The 8,290-nt window shown below is 52.8% G+C and overlaps 1 long non-coding RNA gene across 2 annotated transcripts; it reads right to left on the bottom strand.

Annotated features, from left to right (window-relative positions):
- Positions 1-1,165: 1,165 nt before the first annotated feature.
- On the bottom strand, positions 1,166-6,493 carry LOC136560468 (uncharacterized). 2 transcript variants are annotated; one of them, XR_010784169.1, is made up of 3 exons: positions 6,307-6,493; positions 3,055-3,254; positions 1,166-1,620 (listed from the first exon to the last, which is right to left on the bottom strand). It is a non-coding gene; the product is annotated as an uncharacterized lncRNA (long non-coding RNA). The 2 variants fall into 2 exon arrangements; XR_010784168.1 differs by lacking the exon at positions 6,307-6,493 and adding an exon at positions 3,557-3,847.
- Between the last annotated feature and the right edge of the window lie 1,797 nt (positions 6,494-8,290).

Raw genomic sequence — 8,290 nt, 5'->3', positions numbered from 1 at the left:
GCTGGAGAGCAAATCCGAAGGGTGATGCAGGGCAGAAGCCCGGCCAGGGGCCTCTCTGAACATCCCACATCCCGGCCCTGCTCTGGGACCCTCGCCCCTGCTGCGTTGGTGCCTTCTAGCAAAGAGTGAGCGGTCTTTGAGGGGGTTAAAGGAAAAAAATAAAAAGACTCGAAGACACAATAAATCCCTCAGATGTTTCCACTCTCACAGCAAATAACGTTTAACCTTTAATATTTATTCGTTGCTACTAATTCAAAAAAATAATTACTGAACTTTTGGCCCTTCAACTTCCACAAGCGACGCTTTGTTTCTCTAAAATAAACTTGGGAGAAGCGATCCCTCCGTATCAAACTAGGGATTTGAATTAAAGGCCCATTTGGGACACTTGAGACTACAAAGGGTTACACATAAATAAATGCCACATTTGCCTATTGCAAAAGTTTTCTCTGTCCTTTCTCAGTCACAACGGGGGAGGAAAAAGCCGTCGTTTATTATCTAGTGCTGGGCAGGAGCAGCCCCTCCAGAATGTGCTCTTAGATTTGGCCGGCAGAAGAGGGACTCTTCCCCCCCCACCCCCCCAACAGCAGCTCCTTTTGTTCTCCAGATCTCTTTCCCAATTTCAAGCTTCACTTGCAGATCCTAAGTTTGTTTGTTAATGACGCTATTACCATCTGGCTCGTCCTACTTTCCAAAAGATATAAATCTCCCCAGTTTCATTGCCTACATTATCATCTAAGTGCCACCATAGCTGGAAGAAAAATATGCTTTCAAGGTTGCAAATTCTCTTGCACGGAGCGAGTTCCCCGGGCGCGGGGCTGCCGCCCGCCCCGCCGGGCTGCGGCCGCTTGGGAGGGGACGCGGCCAAATGGATTTCACCTTGCAGCGATGCTGGGAGAGGCAGAGACGGCAGCATTTAAGTTTTCCACCAGAAACTTAAGTGAATCTTCCCCCCATCCCCCGCCCCCCATCCCTCTTGGCCCCTTTTGTGGCTGTTTAATGCATCTGGCCACTTTGAACCGTTATCTTCCGCGGGGACAGGGACGCCCGCCCGCCCGGCGGGGCGAGGCCAGGATGGGTCCTGCTCCTGGCAGGCTCCGGTTTGCCCTCACCCAGCGTGAACCCCCGTCTCTGCGACATAAGTACATATTCCATACGTGTGAATAAACCTTTCCCACAGGCGTTGTACAGTAAAGGGAAGAAAACTTTGGGCTCCTCTTAGTGCAAAGCGGCTGCAGATTTGTGTGCGTTTAAGCATAAAGGGACGGGGGGAGGGCGAGAAGGGGTGGGGGAGGGAGTTGGGTCGGTTTGTGTATGGGCTCCACAATGACTCTATTTATTCGCTGCAACCAGCCTGGGCAGATTGAATAGGCGAGAGAGAGACACTCAGCCTTCCCAACGCGTGGGCTTTGTGGGATCCAGTCCCCACTAGCAGATTTCGACTGCTAATTTCCCATTCTCAGGGGTCTCCTGCGAGGAGACACGGCCGTGCCCATCAACTGCGGCTCCCCCAAACACTGTCCGTGTTTCTAGTCCTTAACCTCTCTGCGTGCAAGTTTAGCGTCAGGAGAAGTTTAATTATTTAGTGTTTCCTTGCTGGATCTCCGGCAATGTTTCTGTGGACTAAAAAAAAAAAAAAAAAAAAGCCAAATATTCTATTTGGCTATATGTGTATTCACACACACACACTATTGTCAAGCAAGGGAAAAGATACTCCTTGAATATTGGAAAGAAACCCAGGGATTTTTTTTTCCCGAGTGATCTGATTGTTATAAATAATTACGGATGAAAAGAAAACTCACTTATTATGCACTTCTAATACTGTGACTGCACAAGAGAGAAAAGGGGCCAAACCAGTGATTAATTAATATCGTACTGGCATAGCTATTTTCTCGTGAAAGGCCTTTCCCCCCTCGCTGCTACTGAGTTATCATTCCAGCTCGAGTCATGTGTAGCTAGGAAGGGATCTTGTTTATAAATTTATATGACGACCTTTTCTTTGTGTGTGCTCTAAAGTTGATATGGACAAATTGCAGAGGTATACAATTTAAGTAGATGCACTTTTAATCACCGATCATTAAAATGGTTATGTTAAATATACTCAATTACATGCATGACTTCACCCTAACAGTACTTTCTATTCTCCCAGCTGCTCACGTATTCCTTAACTATAGTCAGCAGAAGAAACTCGATTATGCTGAATCCATACATTTCTATGGATTTCATCAGCCTAATTAATGCTTCAGTGTGGTCCATGTGTCTGAATGGTCCCTTTGCTATTACTTGGGTAAGGAGGCAGTGCTGGAATGCAGAGGGTCTTTCTTTCAAAGATACCCATGGGGGTCACTCTAGGACTCTAATGGCAAAGGTAGCAAGTGTTAAATAGCAGAAACATGCAGAGAAAGGGAAGGCAGCGATGTAAAAGGGACATTGATACTGTAGGTATGCCCAACAGGTCAGTGATGATAATTAAAACGCTTAAAGAAGAAAAGGTAAATGGAAAGCTTCCACAATTCGCAGCATGCCTGGTTAAAAGCAAACGAACCAGCGCAAAGAAACGCGCCTCGCTGATCCTGACGGAAAAAAAAAAAAAAAAAGTTGACAGCAGATTTTTAGACTAAACAACTACTAGGGCAACCTCTTCTGTGAGCACCGCGTTTGAATGCCCCGTCCCTTCTCTAATTTTCTCATTGTCGAAATGCAACGTGTCAGGGAGAGGATGCCCGGCCGGGCAGAGCGGGCGCTCCCACGCTGCCGGTCCTGGCATCACCGGGGCTTCCTGCAGTCCCCTGTCACTGCAGATGCACGGGGAGCTGGGGGAAGGAGCTCTCCCCCTCCTCTCCACGGCTTTCTTCCGAAACCAAGAAGCGATTAAAATTAAGGGGATGTTGCAGCCTTAGGGGAAACAGCCAATGGCGGCTTTTATAACACATCTTCCCATCTTAGCATTTAGCGGGATATAAAAGGCACGCGTCCTGCTATTCCAGCAACATTTTAATCGACGAGAAATGCATCGAGATTTTTTTTTTTCCTTTTTTTTTTTTTTTTTGCTCCCACCTGTTGTAGTAGAAGACCATCTCATCACACCTTTCTCTGGCGGCTGGGAGACGTGAGAGAAAATCAGAACTCTTTCTTGTCACCCAGTGCTCTGCCAAAAAGGAGGTGTTGGAGCCCGCATCTCTTCCCTGTTTCTCCACCAAACAATCGACAGCTCAATTGTCCTAACTTCGAGTCGGTGCCTCGCTTCAGCCTTCATCCTTCAAGTGGAGAGAGAAAGCAGGGAAGATTTCAGATCTATAACCAAATTATAACCTAGGAACTTTATGCTTGTCATGCTAATTTAATGACTTTTATAGTAAGTGTAGACTTTCTGTCTTTTGAAATTAGCTCTTCAAAACGCTTTGTGTAATGACAGGCACTAGACATAAGAGACAAATGCACAAGCAATAGTGGGATAATAATCTGGCAAACACTGCACCATTTAATATTAAAATGGAGAACAAAGTGCGTTAAATTTCAGCGTAGAGGTGCATCATTGTCTGATGCCACCGGTGCACACCTGGGCTCCAGAGTGACCCGAGGAGGGGGTGCCCTGCGACAGCCGCCGTGCCTGGGTTCACCTGGAAAATGAGCAAGTACCAGATGTGCAGCACAAAATAGTCCTTCACCTAATGCCTTCTTGTCCCTTCGCTTTCTGGTGGTGTTCACACGTGTCTGTGTGCTGTAAACATCCTGATTTCCACAGGCTGGTTCTGCTGGGCCCGGCCTCCCGCTCGCTCCCCAGCGGGGGCGTGCGGGAGGGTGAAGGTGCTGCGCTCGCACTGCAGGGCTCGGAGCGTTCGCATCCACGTCCCTCCCTCCTTCAGAGCGTTTCTGTGCTCACATGCTATGAGTGGTCCAGAAATCTGTCCGAGAGATGGTCTCGATAACAAAGAGAGGAGTAAACCCAAAGCTATAGGTGTATTACAATCTGGGCGACTCACTCATTGCCTATAATTGTAAATAAGGTAAGTTCACACGACGATCGAGTAACGAGGGAACAAGAGCCCCATTTTAATCAGGTGGTTATCTCTCCTTGGTGGAGATCAGAGCTCCATTGCTCCTGGCCTTCTCATTGTGCCCCCCTGCTGGAAATGACAGCTCCTTCAGAAATAACCAACTTGGTCCCTGGATGGGATTTCAGCTCTTTTGCACTACACATGTACCAATTGTCATTTTACAGCTACAGCGAAACCCCTAAATTATATAAGTGTATAAACTCGGCCTCATTAAATCCCCCCCTTTTGGATAGCCTCAAGGTTGGAGAGCATATTACTGTAAGCCAGAGAAGATTTAAATTATATCCGAGTGGGGATTGAAACACAGTGGCACTCAGGCACACTTCTTGTCTCAGGCTACAGAGGTTTCACTTTTCCCCTTCGGAGTCTTATAATATTACAAATGCAAAGTTTCCTTATGCCAAATCAAGCTATCTGAAATCCTGTTTCTTGACTGAGCCCCCGGGGCTCTTTTTGGTGAGGAAAAAACCACAAAGATATGAATAAACACCATAGCCTGACCAAAGCGGAGTTTATCGTTCATCTGAGAGAGCTTCCTAATTTGAAACCAAAGCCGTCCCCTTCCAGAAAGCATCTGAACGTGCTGTGTGAGTTGTTTTCCTGCGCATGTGTGGGGTGAATCGGGGTGTGCAGTAGGGACTGGGGACCGAGGGCAGTGTTTACCCCGCGGCTTAGAGCACACCCGGCCCGCGGGTTGGTGTTTCCACCCAAGGCGATATAAAAAGAACCATTTCGGAGGGAACGCCGTGCCCACGGGAGCTGCCGCTGCCGCCCAGGGGCATGGCCGGGCCGGGGGCTCTGCCCGGGGCCCTTCCCGTCCGTGCCTCGTCCCCCCGTGGAGCACCCCGGAACATCCGCGCCGAGCCCCCTTTGGGGCAGCGCTGCCAGCCCCGGGACAGGGGCACGGCCCTGCAGAGCCCCCCAAAGCTGCGTTTGTCGGGAGGAGGCCGCCTTCCCCCCTTCTCCAGCCCTCGCAAGAGGGTCAGTGGTTTAACCAGGCGTCACCAGGACTTCGTTTTATCCCCGGTCCAGTGAAGCGTGTGGCTTTTAGTGACTGATGGCCGCTGTGGCTGTACGCGGCACAGTTGCTCTCACGGTGCGTGCTCCAGATGGGCACGTCCCGCAGGCTCGGGGCGGGGGGGGCACGGCCGCTTTGGAAAGGCCACCGAGACACTGAGATTTGTTCTGGGTCAACCCTCCCCTAACGCCAAAGTTGGGAAACAACTTTCGCAGCGTGTGTCGGGAAGGGAGGGAGCGGCAGTGGAGCGGCAGCGGGTGCCGCGGTGCGGGGCGCCGGCTCTTGGGGCTGCCGGGGCCACCGTGGCTGGGGGCTGTCCCCCCGCCCGCCCCGAGCATCGCCCCCGTCCCTCTTCCTCCCCGAGCCCCGGACGCGCAGACAGCACGTTTCCAAACTTTGAAATGCCAAATCACGTTATTGCTGTGGCAGGAGGCTGCTTTCGTATCTGTGACAGCTGAGTTTTCCCCATCGATTATGTGACACTGCAGTTCATTTACACAGCTCAAAAGCTTAAAGACACTGGAGGAGCCCCCGGTTTAACCCGAAATCCTAACAGAAAGTGAATCAACTTTCTGGCCAGTGTTTAAACTGATAGATCAAAACTTAATTTGGAGAGACAGAAAGGGAGAGAAACGACAGCACGGATTTATCTTGCCCGGCGTCCTTCGCTGAAACTTTAGAAACTGCGGCGTGGAAAATCCAGGGCCGAGATGCTAATGAGAAGGAGCGCGTTGGGTGTTCAGGGATGTTATAGATTTCAGAACGCAGATCACAGCGCCTGATTTTTTTTTGTGCGGGTGCGTGAAGAAGGTGCGTGGCCCGAGGCTGCCGGGTGGCACCGGGCTCCGGGGCGTCCCTGCCCGCGGGCTCGGGCACAAGTTCCCGGCCGGGCAGGAGCCTCCCGGGCTCGCCCATCTGGAGCGCCCCGGCCCCGGGCGGCAGGAAGGGCTTGGGGAAGAGGGGGCGGTGGGAGGGTGGCATTTTCCTGTCCCCCACAGAGACGAGATCGTCCCCCTTATTCTGCCAGGTTCTTCCCTGGGCTTCTTTTAGTGGGGGCTTTCCAGGATCCAGCCGAGCGCCCGGTCCCTGCCGCTCCCTCCCCCGTCCTCGCCGAGGTTTCATTACTTGCTGTTAGTGCCTGGAAACAATAAAGGATGTGGGACTGGGCTTTTATTGATTATTTGTCACCCTGTATTTGTCAGTTTCAATAACTTTTCCTGAAGTTTTACTTACGGGCACTTGAGCTTTCGGATTAGGCCAGCTCTGCGGATTGCAGTGAGGGGTAATTATCCGCTGGCCTGCTTCCCTGCAGCCGGAGAGAAAAGAGCATTAACGTATAGAATGGGCAGGATCCGGCCTGAGCCCCCCCTAAAGCGCTGCCCGGGCGAGAGGCGGGAGCAGCCAGGAGCAGCCGCGGCCCCGCCAGCTGCCCCCGGCCCCCCCGCCGCCCCCAGCCCCGGGGTGCAGCGAGCCCGCGCTCTGCCTCCCGGGGGCCCGGGCCGGGGGGCTCCCCCAGGCCGCCGGAGGCCCCCCTTCCCTCGGTTTGGAGGCGAGAGATCAGCCCTCGAGAGACGGTCCCGCTCTCGGGAGGGGGGACCCACGGCGCTGGGGCCCGAACCGGGGCTCTCGGCTGCGGCCAAATCCCCGGGATTCAATTAAAAAGCTGGCTCGCGCCGCTGGCGGGGAGGCGAAGCCGGGGGATTTGTATTATGAAGATCGACTCTTCAAAACTGCCCGCCTGGCAGCCCGGCCGCGCTGCCGCCGGCCGAGGGGACCCGGCTGCCCCGGGCGCCCCGGCCCGAGCCCCCGGGAGCGACAGCGGAGCAGCGCCGGGGCTGCGGGGACCTGGGGAAAGCGGGCGGGCCAGCGGCCCCCGCCTCTCCCGCAGTGTTTTCAGAGAGGGGGTCAAACCTTCCTCGAGGGAAAGGACCCTATCCCTGGCCATCTTCCTCCTCTCACAAGTTTCTTACGTCTCCCGAGCGCTGCCCGCTGCTCCAAGCGCGCTCCAGCCGTACCCACTGTAAGCACGCCGAAGGCGAGCATCATCGCTCCGCGGGCTGGCAGGGTGCCTATCGTGGCGAGGATAGCGTTTGATGTGCTGTATCTCATGCCACTGCAAGCTAAGAGACAAGCGAACACAGAGTGCCCAGTTACACGGGATTTAATTACAGCGGAATGCATTCTCCATGCTGATTAGGAGCAAAATCAATCGGGGGTTTATTTGCCACAATGAACCAATAAAAACCCAATTTATTAAAGCAATAATCTCAGCCCCAAATGGTCTAAATATTATTGTTTCAATGGCATTGAGGGAATTTGGAGTGAAAGTGTTACACAGAGAAGATCAGGGAGTTCTACTCCATGAATTCAGTAGGAGTTTCTAACCCCATTCCAGGAGCTCACTGGCTTTCTGGCTCAGAGATCTCAGAGGAAGGGGGCCAAGTTCCCCTATTTCAGGTCCAGGTGTCTGGGTTGCAGTGGTACCTACAAGGCAAGATGCTCTGTGGTCTGCGGCTGTCTGTGCTAAGGCAAACATGGTAAACAGCTTCCTACCAGGACTTAGGGATTTCCTGCTTTCCAGTGATTTATATGTGAAATTCCTGGAGGAGGGTAGGCCACACAGAGATCCCCAAACTATAGGCTGACATAAAAGCCTTGTGATATTGAAAAACAAAAACACCACACAGCGTGCCAAAAAAAATTCTCTGGTAGGGATGAGGGAGAAAGGGATTCCCCGAGGAGGGTGCTGAGCAGCAGGCGGGGGCACATGGGGAGAGTAGGGGACCGCAGTGCCCTCTGTTCCCCTCTCCCCCAGGAAAGCAGTCCCATGGCATGGCATGGCAGCCCAGCGTGTGCAGGGTGCTCCCCTGGGCACTGGCGGGGGCTGGCAGGGGTGTGGGAGAGGCAGCGCTGGTGGCCAGGTCACCCTGGGAACTGTGGGGCCCACCAGAGCTTAAAGCCTGTGACTCAGGAGATGCTGATTTTGCTTTACAGCTTTCTGTAGCTCCAGTCATCTCTGTCCCAAACCGGAGAGGACCTCATTTCCTGCTCAGTGCTGTGCCAACCACAAGGTCTTTTCATAAGGCTGCCAGGGGTGCCTGGCTGCGGGAAGGACAGTCAGTGTTTGTCACCAGGGAATGAGCTGGCATCATAGCTCTAATCTGAGTCAACAACCTGGCTAGCCCTGAGCATGACTTCATAAATCATGGTATCTAAT

This window comes from Molothrus aeneus, chromosome 10 (genome assembly GCF_037042795.1).
Source record: "Molothrus aeneus isolate 106 chromosome 10, BPBGC_Maene_1.0, whole genome shotgun sequence".
NCBI classification, from domain to species: domain Eukaryota; kingdom Metazoa; phylum Chordata; class Aves; order Passeriformes; family Icteridae; genus Molothrus; species Molothrus aeneus.
This window is presented reverse-complemented; position numbering and strand designations above follow the sequence as displayed.